Here is a 16624-nt window from a genome sequence, read left to right as displayed (position 1 = left end):
TCCCCTCACACTCGCTTTCTATCTCTCACTTCTTTTTTTCATTTTCCTTTTATGTATCTCTCTGTCTCTCTCTTTCATTCCCATTCTTACTATTTATTATTTGTTCTTTCTTGTTACTCTTCATCATTTTTTTCCTCTATCTCATCTAACTCTCTCTCTCTCTCTCCAATGGCTTAATGATAATGGCAGTAAGTTTTCCTACAATGAAGATGAAGATGAAAACGCTAAACCCGGAAAGAAAACACAAAACGAAAAGAAAAGGCAGCATTTAAAAAATTAATAGAATAAAACAAAATAAAAAGGAGAAACCTTATGGGTGCATTTGGTTGCTATGGATGAACGGTAATGGTAATGGAATAGAATGTAAATTAAAAAAAAAAAAAAATGATTCATTCGCTTTGCTGTGATTTTGAAAACGCTAAGAAATGGAATAGGAATATTTTCATGTTAACAAAATTACACTTAAGTTAAATATATACACATATATACCTAATCTAATATATTATATATATTACATATAATAATAAATTCAATAAATACTTACAGATTCTTACCCTTAATAGATGTTTCAGTAGAATTGCATTAACCATATCGTTTGCCCTTCAAATACCATCATGGAATCAAAGTAAGATGAACATGATGGGACATCACTTTGGCCACATGAGTGTACCCTCATCCATACCAAGTTTGTCCTCGCTAACTTATCGAAAATCACAAAATGCACTTTGATGAATGTTTAGTTTAGAGAAGAACAAAACAACCCAAAGTAAATACAAAAATAATACTTATAGAAAGGTAATAAGATATCATTATTTATAAGTGTAGAAACCGGCTGAAACTCATAATGCACACTATAACATGCAACAACAAAGAAACATACCTTCTTTGGCTGGACTTGTCCACCAACAACAAGGACAGATTTACACGATCACACATATTAAGAATCACATAACAGAAATATGAATGGAACAATTAATGGAAGAGAAATTTGTAATCATATGACTATTCTATTTATCAGAGCAACTATGGAATGAGTTATGATTTACCAGACATTAGCAACCAAGAAATCCTTGCCAACATTTGATTATATGATTGATGTTTTCTTAATGGAACACCCTTTGCAACAACAATATCCCATGTTTATCTCACAGCAACCAAACACTAAGAAAGTTACCCATTACACGAGATTTGCACGTATGCAAGTGCATATATATGTTTCAAATAATCAAAATGAAAGGAAATGGAACAGACAACACTAATAATGGCCTCTCTCACAAGCCCAAATTGGTGGCTCTTCATTCATCTGAATGCATAGAGGGAGAGCACAAACAAAAGGCAGAGAGAGGTGAAAGAAAAGGAAAAAGAAAAAAGCTGGAGAAAAGAACAGAAAAAAAGGGAGGGGATTGGGGAGACAACGTTAGAAAGAAGAGAGAAAAAAACAAAAACCAAAACAAAACAAAAAAAGAGCACAAAAGAAATGAACCTAGTTCTCGATCAGTGACTAAAAAGAACCCAGATTTATAATAAAAAGGAATAAACAATGAATAAAAAAAGAGCCATAGCCATTATTTCCATCTTTATTGCAATGTTCCCTTCAATATTAAGTTGTTAAATAGTAAGACTCCGGCAGGAAAAAAGCTCACATAATTTAGGAATTAACTAAGATCGATCTCTTAATTTATAAGTTGGAAGAGAGAGTGAGAGCCCAAAAAAAAAAACTCACCATGGCTGAATGGACCCTCAGGTATGGTAGAAGGAGCTAAGGCTTGTTCATGACTCAGCCTAATCAACACCCAAAGCCAACAAAATAAACGCAATAATAGAAAAGAGACAAAAGAATTATGAGATAGATAAGTCAGTGACTCACCAAAAGAAAAGCACAAGGCATTTAAGATTAGGGCAAAAGCAAACAGTAGAGATATTTACCTCTCTGTGATTTCCACCGAGCGAGAAAGGAAATGCTAAAAATTAACAGGGGCAAGGTCATAAGAGCATTGAAGAAAGACTTTTAAAAGTCATACTCTATGCTGTTGAGAATAAGAAAAACAAAAAATGGTACAAAACTAATGGGTAAGAGAAGATGAAGTGAGTGAGAACATCGACATGAACACCTAGGAGAAGAAAGATGAAGAGAGGAGAGGATTTACAAGCAAGAGGAAACCGATGACTAATAAAGGGAAAAGATGATGAATTTTTTTATTTTTTTACTTTTTTTATTTTTCAAATCCCATTCGATAAAGGTTAAAGAAGCAATTCCCAAACAACAAATGCTACAGGAAAGAAAGAGAGAAAAACACACAAGATTTCACTTTATCCCACAAAACAAAACTAACCCCTTTTAATGCCAATTTCCTCTACAAACGTTTTTGACAGCAACATTAACTACGAAATTTTTTTTTGTTGAATCAGCAGATGACGGGTTTAACTTTTATTTGGTACACAAAGAGGTAAATAGAAATAGGCACAAAGGATACGCTTCTCCTGGGTAGTGGGGGTTGAATTCCCAAATTTTTAAAAAAATCATGCATTTCCTTGCTAGCCAAACACCTAAAAAGATGCAAACTCTCTACGACTAAAATTAGAAGGAAGCGAGGAACCACTCAATCAATTCCCTGCAGCTCCTAGGCAAAACTTGAGAGATTCCTAACTCTTTCAGCAAAAATGACCAGATATGGAGCAAGTAATGCCAGTGTTACGAGGAAATAGCAAGATCACATTTTATGTGTAAACCTCTTTAACCTAAGAATCTTCAATAAATTAACAGCAATACAAAAACCCATAAAAAATGCCACATTATCACAAGTCAGAGAAGGAAAAAGAAATAATAATGTTCAAATATTAAAAAGTGAGAGAAAGAGAGAGAGGGAGGGAGAAATAGAGAAACAAATCACCCTTTTTCTGAGGGGGGTCGAAGTTCCAAGGGAAGCAAGCATCAGTAGTGAAGAGGCTCCAAGGACAAGGAGGGCTTATGTTAGAGACGAAAAGGGAGACAAACATGAGCTACACAGTAAACATAGAGAGTCAACCCATCACCACACTTCTTTCACCTAACTTGAAAAGTACCAACTCAAATTCAATACAAGCCTGTTATCATTTCAGCATAACACCAATCCCACCAAGTCTCTCCTTTAATCAGTTGAAACAGCGCAAGCAGCATCATAATTAAGAAATAAAACAACACCTTGAAAAAATAAAGATATGGGAAACAATCAAACAAAATTTTCATAAGACGAAAGATGAGGATGAGTTTCAACCAAAACAGGCTAACAAAAAACAAAAGATAAAAGCAATATGCATAGAATCGTTATACAGAAGGATAAGAAAACAATAAAAGAAGGATTTTAGCATAATTAAAAATTAGGATTTCAAGAAGAAGCATTTCACCTTCCGAGAAGAGAAGTAGATGGCGTACTTTTGGTGACTGCTGGTCACAGTGCTGCAATCGAACAAAGCTAGTGAATGGCAGAAGAAATTTTCACTTTCAAAACATCAAAGATCCAAGTCACAAATCAAAGATTTTGGCTAAAATTTTTTCAAAAATTAATATCAAATTGTTATAAGAATCCCATCTTTTCTGCCCACTGATACAATTTATAGTTTATGAAATGTAAGTGCAACAAACAACAAAACAAAAAATACGAAAGAAAACTTTATTGAAGTAGAGATCATACATCATCCACAACATTTTCAAGTTGAAGCCAGAATCCACATTATCAAAAGAAAACCTTTTTCATGAAACAAAGATCTTGACACTGAACATATCAAAATGGTAAGAAATAGCCAAAAGGTAAACAAAAAGGAAAACAAAATTCTAACTGAGAATCAAAGCATCCGAAATGTTGCCAACCCAGAAATCAACTTGCACAGTTTCTTGAAAACACCAAGCAAATGAAGCTGTAGAGAGAGAGAGAAAGAGAGAGAGGTGAACTTACATCTGCATACAACCAAGTAAATAGAGAAACTAGTTTCAAACCCACCAAATGGAGAAAAGAAAAAGATAGAGATCAAATGTCCACCCCCGTTTTTTTTTTTTAAATCAAACCCTGAGCTTTATTAGGGACCCGGTCCCATGGCAAACTTTAGCCAACCATGTTGAGGAAGCATTTAACATTACCACCTAGAAGTATTCAAACCAAACAACAAACAACAAACAACGGAAATAAGATTCTGCCAATAGGACTCTGGACATACCTCAGTGAGATGAAGTTTCTGTAAGAGGACCAAAAAAAAAAAGAAAAGGAAAAAGTTAAAAAAAAAAATGGACATTTGATTCGGCACATACCTTCTAAATGTGAACAGAGAAAACCTCAAACCTTAACATTCTACAACAGTCCATAAATTAGTAGGAGTGGTAATCTTCAATTAGAAATTAACTACCAGCCCTTTTAGAAACCTCCATAAAAAATAAAAAAATAAAAAAAAATAAAAAAAACAACAACAACAACAAAACCCACACTCTTCAACCCACGAAAGACAGACCCTTTCTTTTTTTTTTTTTGACTGAACCATTCCCAAAAATAGGAACCTGGGCTATATTGAATTCAGCATTGCCCAAAGAGCAAAAATAGGAATAACCAGATCAAAGCAAGAATTTCAACCTAGAACGAGCAAAAATCGCAAAAATAAAGAACAAAGGGAGGTGAGAGATCCAAACCAGAGAGAGGAAAAAGCCTCCACTCTTATCTGCTTGCGACCAATGACGACTAACCAAGAAACCGATGCCGGAGAAAGTAATCGGAGGAGGAATACCGAGGGAGAAAATGGGAGGGTGAGCGGCAGCAAAGCGAAGAACCAAAAGAACCACATGCAACCATACCTAGACACCGGATTCGCAGGTTCCATGCTTAGCTTTCTCTTGAGAGGTTCGATGATGGCGGTCGTGGCGGGAGCGGACTCTTCGACTTGGCGGCGGCGATTGCCGGCGAGTGCTTCGAAATTGGGGGCAATGAGTTTGGATCCGACGGCGGAGCGTTCTCCTTGGGGCCCAACTTACGGCTGGGGCTTGACTACGCTAGGGTTGGGCGAGGCTGGAGACTGAGAGGATTTTGAATAAACTGAGGAAAGAGAGAATAAACGGAGGAGAGAGATTGAGAAGGTTTTGAATTGGAAATGGAGGATAAGACAAAGGAGCAAGAGAGAAGGGAAATTGTAGCCGTTGGCGGAGGGAGACAAAGAATTTTGGGGGAAATAGCATATGCACAGGGCCTTGATTTTTGTAATCATTCACGTTCTTCTCCTTCATTTTCTTAATAAAATAGCTCCACAAACACTTTTTACCTCTTTACTACTTGTTACTTTCATTAGTAACAAATTCAACCTTATCCTCACTATAAAACTCAAACAATCGGTACATAGTATCTTTCACTTTCCTTGATAGGTACATAGTATCTTTTAGTGCTGGAACTTTGGACGGGCCGCCCGCGACCGCCCGAAAAGCCCGAGGATTTGTCCGAGCCCGAACCCGAATTTCAAAAACCTAGCCGTTTTCGGGTATTTGGGTAATTCGGGCACCTCGGGCGGGTCGGGCAAGTCGGGCAGGCGGGAAAAATTCGGGCAAAATTCAACAATTCGGGCTTCGGGTCGGGCAATTCGGGCACACCCAATTTTCGGGCAATTTTCGGGTCGGGCAGTTCGGGCAACTCGGGTTTTCGGGCCGAATTCGGGTAAAAATTCAAAATCCTAGCCGTTTTCGGGTATTTGGGTAATTCGGGCACCTCGGGCGGGTCGGGCAAGTCGGGCAGGCGGGAAAAATTCGGGCAAAATTCAACAATTCGGGCTTCGGGTCGGGCAATTCGGGCACACCCAATTTTCGGGCAATTTTCGGGTCGGGCAGTTCGGGCAACTCGGGTTTTCGGGCCGAATTCGGGTAAAAATTCAAAATCCTAGCCGTTTTCGGGTATTTGGGTAATTCGGGCACCTCGGGCGGGTCGGGCAAGTCGGGCAGGCGGGAAAAATTCGGGCAAAATTCAACAATTCGGGCTTCGGGTCGGGCAATTCGGGCACACCCAATTTTCGGGCAATTTTCGGGTCGGGCAGTTCGGGCAACTCGGGTTTTCGGGCCGAATTCGGGTAAAAATTCAAAATCCTAGCCGTTTTCGGGTATTTGGGTAATTCGGGCACCTCGGGCGGGTCGGGCAAGTCGGGCAGGCGGGAAAAATTCGGGCAAAATTCAACAATTCGGGCTTCGGGTCGGGCAATTCGGGCACACCCAATTTTCGGGCAATTTTCGGGTCGGGCAGTTCGGGCAACTCGGGTTTTCGGGCCGAATTCGGGTAAAAATTCAAAATCCTAGCCGTTTTCGGGTATTTGGGTAATTCGGGCACCTCGGGCGGGTCGGGCAAGTCGGGCAGGCGGGAAAAATTCGGGCAAAATTCAACAATTCGGGCTTCGGGTCGGGCAATTCGGGCACACCCAATTTTCGGGCAATTTTCGGGTCGGGCAGTTCGGGCAACTCGGGTTTTCGGGCCGAATTCGGGTAAAAATTCAAAATCCTAGCCGTTTTCGGGTATTTGGGTAATTCGGGCACCTCGGGCGGGTCGGGCAAGTCGGGCAGGCGGGAAAAATTCGGGCAAAATTCAACAATTCGGGCTTCGGGTCGGGCAATTCGGGCACACCCAATTTTCGGGCAATTTTCGGGTCGGGCAGTTCGGGCAACTCGGGTTTTCGGGCCGAATTCGGGTAAAAATTCAAAATCCTAGCCGTTTTCGGGTATTTGGGTAATTCGGGCACCTCGGGCGGGTCGGGCAAGTCGGGCAGGCGGGAAAAATTCGGGCAAAATTCAACAATTCGGGCTTCGGGTCGGGCAATTCGGGCACACCCAATTTTCGGGCAATTTTCGGGTCGGGCAGTTCGGGCAACTCGGGTTTTCGGGCCGAATTCGGGTAAAAATTCAAAATCCTAGCCGTTTTCGGGTATTTGGGTAATTCGGGCACCTCGGGCGGGTCGGGCAAGTCGGGCAGGCGGGAAAAATTCGGGCAAAATTCAACAATTCGGGCTTCGGGTCGGGCAATTCGGGCACACCCAATTTTCGGGCAATTTTCGGGTCGGGCAGTTCGGGCAACTCGGGTTTTCGGGCCGAATTCGGGTAAAAATTCAAAATCCTAGCCGTTTTCGGGTATTTGGGTAATTCGGGCACCTCGGGCGGGTCGGGCAAGTCGGGCAGGCGGGAAAAATTCGGGCAAAATTCAACAATTCGGGCTTCGGGTCGGGCAATTCGGGCACACCCAATTTTCGGGCAATTTTCGGGTCGGGCAGTTCGGGCAACTCGGGTTTTCGGGCCGAATTCGGGTAAAAATTCAAAATCCTAGCCGTTTTCGGGTATTTGGGTAATTCGGGCACCTCGGGCGGGTCGGGCAAGTCGGGCAGGCGGGAAAAATTCGGGCAAAATTCAACAATTCGGGCTTCGGGTCGGGCAATTCGGGCACACCCAATTTTCGGGCAATTTTCGGGTCGGGCAGTTCGGGCAACTCGGGTTTTCGGGCCGAATTCGGGTAAAAATTCAAAATCCTAGCCGTTTTCGGGTATTTGGGTAATTCGGGCACCTCGGGCGGGTCGGGCAAGTCGGGCAGGCGGGAAAAATTCGGGCAAAATTCAACAATTCGGGCTTCGGGTCGGGCAATTCGGGCACACCCAATTTTCGGGCAATTTTCGGGTCGGGCAGTTCGGGCAACTCGGGTTTTCGGGCCGAATTCGGGTAAAAATTCAAAATCCTAGCCGTTTTCGGGTATTTGGGTAATTCGGGCACCTCGGGCGGGTCGGGCAAGTCGGGCAGGCGGGAAAAATTCGGGCAAAATTCAACAATTCGGGCTTCGGGTCGGGCAATTCGGGCACACCCAATTTTCGGGCAATTTTCGGGTCGGGCAGTTCGGGCAACTCGGGTTTTCGGGCCGAATTCGGGTAAAAATTCAAAATCCTAGCCGTTTTCGGGTATTTGGGTAATTCGGGCACCTCGGGCGGGTCGGGCAAGTCGGGCAGGCGGGAAAAATTCGGGCAAAATTCAACAATTCGGGCTTCGGGTCGGGCAATTCGGGCACACCCAATTTTCGGGCAATTTTCGGGTCGGGCAGTTCGGGCAACTCGGGTTTTCGGGCCGAATTCGGGTAAAAATTCAAAATCCTAGCCGTTTTCGGGTATTTGGGTAATTCGGGCACCTCGGGCGGGTCGGGCAAGTCGGGCAGGCGGGAAAAATTCGGGCAAAATTCAACAATTCGGGCTTCGGGTCGGGCAATTCGGGCACACCCAATTTTCGGGCAATTTTCGGGTCGGGCAGTTCGGGCAACTCGGGTTTTCGGGCCGAATTCGGGTAAAAATTCAAAATCCTAGCCGTTTTCGGGTATTTGGGTAATTCGGGCACCTCGGGCGGGTCGGGCAAGTCGGGCAGGCGGGAAAAATTCGGGCAAAATTCAACAATTCGGGCTTCGGGTCGGGCAATTCGGGCACACCCAATTTTCGGGCAATTTTCGGGTCGGGCAGTTCGGGCAACTCGGGTTTTCGGGCCGAATTCGGGTAAAAATTCAAAATCCTAGCCGTTTTCGGGTATTTGGGTAATTCGGGCACCTCGGGCGGGTCGGGCAAGTCGGGCAGGCGGGAAAAATTCGGGCAAAATTCAACAATTCGGGCTTCGGGTCGGGCAATTCGGGCACACCCAATTTTCGGGCAATTTTCGGGTCGGGCAGTTCGGGCAACTCGGGTTTTCGGGCCGAATTCGGGTAAAAATTCAAAATCCTAGCCGTTTTCGGGTATTTGGGTAATTCGGGCACCTCGGGCGGGTCGGGCAAGTCGGGCAGGCGGGAAAAATTCCGGCAAAATTCAAAAATTCGGGCTTCGGGCGGCCCGCCGACCCGAAGTTCCAGCACTAGTATCTTTTACTTTCCTTGATAATATTTCAGAAGTGCAAGAATCATATACAGAAGAGAAACAATATGTTAAATAATCCATTTTATACCTAAGATTAAGTACAACAGCCATAAAGAGAAGACAATTTATATTCTCAGCATTCCTCCAATACTTGTCATACTTCTTTTTCATACTCACAGCCATGGAAGAAAGCATTAAATTATCTTGTTTGCTTAATTCAGGAGCAAATTTTACATATCACAAAACTCATGAAAGTAAGAATTTGAAGTGACATTCAAAGTGCCACTAAACTTCAAAGTTATATCATAAAAAGTCTTCAGGAATTTCACAAACACCTTAGCATTCTCCCAATCACATTAAGTGGTGGGCCAATCTTCCGTTTCCCCCCTCCTCTTCTCAAAAATAAGACAAACTTGTCATCTTCCTCTTCATACCTCTCAAAAGCTTTCTGAAACTTAATGGCTGCATCTAACATCATATAGGTGAAATTTCTAGTGGGGACATCTAGGACTAAGAAACCTTTGTATTCAATTTTCTCCCGCTCCACACATGACTTGAATTTCAACAGCCTAGCCGGAGAAGACCTCACATAACTTTCAACGTTATGAATGGCAGCAATAGAATTATGCAGGTCTTTTAAACCTTCATTCACTCAAGTTCACCATATGGGCACAACGCCTAACATGCATAAATTCTCCACCAAAAATAACCTCTTTCCACCCTTTAATCTTCCTTTTTAAGTAGGTAATCATGGAGTCATTTGAGGAGGCATTATCAACAGTCATAGTGAAGACTCTCTCAATACCTCAAGCATGCAAACATGACTCAATGACTTTACCAACACTCTCCCTTGTGCATTGAAATTTGACAAAAAGTTTGGACTCCTTTTTTGCAATGTCCACTCACTATCAATATAGTGTGCAATTAGACACAATTAACTAATATTTTACAAGGATGTCTAACAATCAGTTGTTAGACAAATCCTTTGACCGCCCTTACTAAATTCAGCCCTAGTTTCTTCTTCTCTTCTAAAAAAAGTTGGTAAATGTCCTTGGCAATCGTAGCACGGGAGGGGATAGAGAATCTAAGCTACAGCACTTGATAAAAATTCTTAAACCCTTCACCTTCAACAAACTTAAATGAAAGCTCATCTAAAATCACCATTTTTACTAAAGTTTTTCTACAATTATCCTTGTTAAAGCCTATTTCTTTTCTATGTGAACCTTCATACTACTGGTGCCATATCTCCTACTATCACACGCATATGGTGCCCCGCAATAAATACACTTACACCTAGGCTCATCTAGATCCCCACCCTGTATGATTTCAAAATGATCCTAAAGAGAAGACTTTTTTTGTGACTTCTTCCTCTTTTTTACTGTCTCCCTCCTCTTTTTCGTTGTCAGCTTCAGTGACCAAAATAGTAGGGGTGGGTGTGGGGTGGGTGTGGCATTGGGTTCTTTAGGCACAGAGGTAGAATTTTTGGTCTGGCAGTGGCCACTTTCTGTTTCAAAAGGGGACTTATAAGTGCTTTCAGAAGTTTGGGTGGTGAAACTTCGTCAACAGAAATACACCGGACTACCCATTGGTATTCCGTCGGGTTACCGGCTAGAAATTAGTTGTATATTTGAAACTATGCTAAGAAGTGTTTGTTATGTTTTGTGAGCATGAAAACCAACACTTGAATAAGAGGACACATGAGGTTTATAGTGGTTCACTCTGTTAATCAAGAACTACATCCACTTGTGTATAGTTTATTTATTTTGCAATCTTTACAAATTACATGCACGTATTGTTGGGAATGGTGTCCTGGAAGCATAAGATGTAATATGATATTTATTATTTATTTAATAAAAGAGTTTATTCATCAATTTTATGAGTATATATTTGTGAATATTTTATGAATATCAATGAAAATTCCATGATTATTTATGTAACCTTAAACATTGTATATAAGTGTTATATACGAGAGGATAATGTTTAAGGATAATAATCAAAAAGCAATGTTCATAATGAATTTAATTAAAGTTCGGAATCTTTAATTAAAACATTATTAATACATGTCATTCTCATTTAGAATGGAACGGTGTTATCCGCACTGTTAATATGGTGAGATATTGAATGAGTATATTTCGCATAATGAGATTATGTGGAACAATGACACAGACACAATATGAATTTCTAATAATTTCCATTAAGTATAGAAATTCTAATTGAGTCTACCGATGGTCATATATAGAATGATCTTAATCCTGAGTTCTTAACAGACTCCTATTTATGGATTTGTGTCTTTTGATTTACTCGGTACGGATTCTGAGATCCTGAATCTTATTCCTTGTATTTTGGAGACATGATGAAGTATGTAGCCGGGAATGTTATTATACGAGATGGAATCCATTCCTTCTTAAGAAAGAAGTAGATAAATAATTCTCTTGAGGGTTGATTCGATACTTGGACCAGTAGGAGCTCCAATTCATGAATGTGTTTTATGAATCACTGTCCATTAGTCTATAATTTCGAGAGTGCAATTCCAAGTTTATAGTGGAGTAACTATTAGAATTAGTAGAATTAATTAATTAATTAAAGTGTTTAATTGATTATTAATTTTATTAGAGCTCGGGATTATAGGTCCATTAGTCCCCGCGTCGTCCTAAGTCCCGTTCATTTCGCCGATTTGAGTTTAGAATTCGAGTTTTGCTATAGTAAAAAGCTCTCAGAAACAATCACATCTAACTTTTTTGCTACAGTAAAAAGCTCTCACATAAAGTCACATCTCAACTCGAATTAAAAATTCGAATCAACGAACTGAACGGGCCCCTAGTAATTCTACCAGACACAAAGGGCAAAATGAGAATTTTAGAATTACAGAATTCTAAAATTAAACACTCAAAAATAATTAATTAAGAATTAATTATTATTTAAATAATGTGATTATTTAAAATTGAATTTGAACACATCTAGATTTATCCATTTAAACTTATTTGATAAGTTGTTCAATTTAGAATTCAAATTAATTTAAGTTTGACTTAAATTGGAATTTGAATTTGAGTCAAAATTGGACTACAAGATAAATGATGATTTTTTCTTCCTTCCATATCTGATATTGGCGTCTACACAGGGATGAGAATCCCCTAAGGTGGCCGGCCATAATGGATAAAGGAAAAGAGGATTTTTTGTTTCAAATTCAAATAGGAGATAATTGACAAGCTTTATCTTGGAGATAGAGATTGGATTCCTTTTAGAAGTTTGACTTTTACTCTATAAATAAGAGAATAATAGAAAATTGTGATACAATTTTTGAAAATTTTTTTTGCCCTATTTTGATAGTGCTGGCCGAAATTCTCTTTGTAGAGAGGAAGGAAAAAAAAATTTCTCCAAAAATTTCACATCGTGCATGTGTTAGTGTTTGTGGAAATTTGAGTGTTTATTGTAACCCGTTTTGTCTCATGTGTGCCCACACACACGTCTTCGTGGATTCTATGAATTGACGTGAAAGACATTGGTTTTCTAAACACAAAGCTTTGGAGCAAGGATTGTTCGAGGTCAAAGAACTCAAGTTATCAACCGAGTCGGCCTCCAGGTATTTTTCCTAATTGAGTTCTTAATAAATGGATTAATGAGATTAATTTATTCGTGCATAAATTAATATAATCTATAGAGTATCTCAAAGATTTTATGAAAATTTTTGTTATACACGATCCGCCTCCTCCCACGCTTCCGCGTCCAAATTCGATTCGCAGACCAACACGTATGCTCTCTCTTCTCATGCTTCTTTTTTCAGAGAACTCTCTCCTGGCGTATGGGGCTTTGCCCCCTTTTATAGCTCAAGCTTCCTTCGTGGGAGGTTTTCCTTCGTAGGTAGAAGTACTCGGGTGGCCTACTTTCTAGGCTAAGACCGTAACCTACTAATCACTTTTGGACTGTTCACTCAGCCATTAAGTCTTCCATTACGGCTCTGCGAATCCCTGTAATATCTTGCTACCCACCGTAGGGCCGTTTAAGGGTTTGTAATTAATGCCCGAATTGCAGATGTGTCCCAATTCTGGACGCAACTTATGGTGCCAGGCATCTTCCTCTCGGCGTCTGTATCGCGCGGATCTTATGCCCTTCCTAATCTTTCCAAGGCATAAGTTCGGCGTCACAACGGGCCGACACCCTAAATTAGGCCTCTCTGCTGCGTCGAGGGTAGTAGAACTCTTGGCGTCGAGGATGATTGATGTCTTGGCGTCGAGGGTGGCCACCTTTGGAAGGGAGGTAGGGCCACGTGTCATGCTGTCGACGCTCCACCTGTTACTCATATTTTCCCACACAACACATATCAAACATCTAACAACCCGTAAATTGGCCGTTAACCTTAAATTAACCGTTGGAAATCATCTTCCACTATGCCAATGTTCTGTGTAAATGACAATTTACTAATAGCCGAAGGTGGGAGCCCAAACTGCACATTTGCGTTTTTTTTTTCTACTGATATAGGGTTCATTTGTGGCAACTCCAATGTGACTGAAATATTGTTTGTATTCATACATAAATCAAACTATATGACCTATGCTCCGAATTTTATTACTAAAAAAATAAAACTGTTAAACAAGGATATAAAATTTCATAGATTGCAAAATCTTTAATAATTAAAAATTTTGTATTAAATTATCAAAATCATGATTTCTTAACATTACCATTACTTCGTTGATCTTCGATTGTAAGTTTAGACAGTCATGTTACAAGCAATTTAATTTATGTATTTTTCTTTACATTTTTATGGCAACTATTTTTCTTTAAAAAAAAAATCATGTTTGAATAAACTATTCCTTTAGATTGAAAAAAAAAATGTTTAAGTAAATGAAAGATTCTCCTGTGAGGAGACTTTTCTTGTATAGATTTAATAGCATCATTGATCATCATCATAGGATTTAAAACTGAAGATGAATATTATTCATTGTATGGTATAATGTGACATAATTGTTTGGATAATAACATTACACGCAATTTATAGCCATTGTCTAATTTAAATCATACAATTTAAGTAGATCTATCCTTAAACCTATGCAATTTTACTAGATCCCTATTGTAGAAATTTCTAAACTAATTATATAAAATCTCAAAATAGCCAAAACTGTTGATAATTTAAAATTTCATATTAAATTATCAAGGTTATGGTCCATTTGCATTACCACTGTTTAGCTCAATTTTTTATACCTGTTTTATCGTAAATAAGAAATCAGCTATAGGACACTTCTTCCTACTAAAAAACTGAAGATGAATATTATTATATATTCAATATATTATTAATTTAAATATTATTATATGTTTTTAAAAATTAAACCACCAAACGCAGTTTTAATTTTTTTTAAAACTGAAATCAATCCCTGAATAAAATTACCAAACACATTTTAAAAATAATTTCAAAATAAAAATAAAAACATTAAACCACCAAACGCAGTTTCAGTTTTTTTTAAAACTGAAATCAATCCCTGAATAAAATTACCAAACACATTTTAAAAATAATTTCAAAATAAAAATAAAAATATCTACATTTCTATTTTCATACAGAAAATAAAATCATCTTATACGTTTCATTGACCAAAACGACGTTCTTTTATCATTACGTTTGTCTTCACTCTCATTGCGTTGCTTCTCTTTCCCATTATGATCGCACAATGAATAAATTATTGTTTGGGCAAGTATTATTACATCACTGCCCTTGTAAAGTGGTACAAAAAAGCACTTTGACACCTATTTTGTGCATGCCAATTTACTGAAAACACCTCACCTCAAGTAATTATACAAAGAAAAACGCTCCTTGGAATGCGTGAAAAGCGCCCACTTTTCTCATCTAACGAGCAACGTGGCAAATATAGGTGCAGTGTCTGTCCCAAAAAAAATGGTGGTATGCCTTTGATTTAATATAATAAATAAAATCTCATAACATTATTCCCTATTTATTAATGAATTAATTATGAATCCTAATCATAAACCTAATCCTATTTATTAACGAAATCCTAATCCTAACAGTTTCCGTACGGAATAGTCGAAATGTTTGGTTACAGGTGCAAAACTATCCATAGTTCGGATATCCTTCTATTCGTGGATCATTTCTGGGTTTCAATTAACCCGATTTAGTACGGGTCAAGTACCCAAAAAAAAACTGCAAATAACATTTTTGTAATCTCAATTATAAAAATAAAAAAAAAACATTTTTGCAATCTTAGAAGTGAGAAACCCTCCTTGGCAATATAACTTTGATTTATATTTATATTATATATATATATAATATATAACATATATATATATAGAGATACTTTGTTATTGTTGTTGTAGGAAAGATATAGGCATATCAATTTGTTCCCCTTTTCTTTCTTTTCTTTTTTTTTCGAGCAAATTCTTTCTTTTTTATTTTGTTGGCATGATATTTTAATATGGAAATCTTCTCTTTGTTGCATATGTGGTGGGGAAAACGAAAGTTTGAACAAGTTTATGTTGTAACTATGGATTTTTTTTCCTTCAACAATTCAAAATTAATTGCTACTCTTTTAAAATTTAGAGGTTAAATTGTTAAAAAAAAATTATTAAACTACGAAAGGAATTTAAAAACATACAAGCTCTAACAATCTTTATGCTACGTTTAATTGGAGAAATTGAGAGGATTTAATTGGAGAAATTGAGAGGGTTTAATTTTAATTGGAGAAATTGAGAGGATTTAATTGGAAAAATTGAGAGGATAAAAAGGATGGAGAGAATCGAAGATATAGAAATGTGAATGATAGAGACTATTATGACAATCATTTATATTTTATATTAGATAGAAAGAAAAAATTAAAAAAATAGAAGATAACTATTGTTGACGGCAGATTTTCGCCAACAACCAAAAATCAAAAAGGAAAAACAAAATAGTAAATCACACAAAGAAAACTAAAGTGAAGAAGACATTTTTATTAATTTTCTCTAATAATACACCTTTGAATCTCACTCACAATCAAGAACAATTTTGGACCAGAGGAAGACAATGGGCTCGTTCATTTCGCGGATTTGAGTTTTCAATTCGAGTTGAGATGTGACATTTTCTGATAGCTTTTCACTGTAGAAGAAAAAGTTAGATGTGACATTTTCTGAGAATTTTTTACTTTAAAAACTTAAAACTGAAAACTCGAATCGGTGAAATGAACGATGCCAATATGACTCTCAGACTCTCAATATTTCAGGCCCGCCCTTCCTCTTCCTTTTTCGTATATGTAAAATGGCCTTCTTGAGTAACCGCACCTTTGTGGGAATCCAACCCACGTCTTCTCCTTCTACTTTTCTCGCTCCCTTTCAGACATAATTAGAGCTGAAAATTCGGGCCACCCGGCCCAGCCCGGGCCCGAATTATCATTTCGGGCCGGGGCGGCCCGGCCCGGCCCGATTTTTAATAGGGCCGGGCTAGCCGGCCCTAAATAATTTTATATAAGCCCAGCTCGGCCCTAAGGCCCGAAGGGCCGAGTGCGGGCCGGGCTATTTTCGGGCCGGGCCGGCCCGAATCGGCCCGGTCCGAGCATAATTTATAAAACTATTAAAAAAATAAAATGAAATTTATAATAAATAGTGAATATTATAAAATTTTAATAAAATAAGACTTTATTTATGTATTTATAACTGCCTCATTAAAAACCTTACCAAGAAAAACCCATTGGGATAAAACCTTGGTAAGGAAAAAAGAGTGCAGTATTATTTTTACAGTTACAATTTATATTAAGAAACAAAAATATCTAACTGCCTGCTACACTACTCCCCG

Source organism: Morus notabilis, unplaced genomic scaffold, assembly GCF_000414095.1.
Source record: "Morus notabilis unplaced genomic scaffold, ASM41409v2 Scaffold93, whole genome shotgun sequence".
NCBI classification, from domain to species: domain Eukaryota; kingdom Viridiplantae; phylum Streptophyta; class Magnoliopsida; order Rosales; family Moraceae; genus Morus; species Morus notabilis.
The sequence above is the reverse complement of the archived record's forward strand: the minus strand, read 5'-3'. Positions refer to the sequence as shown.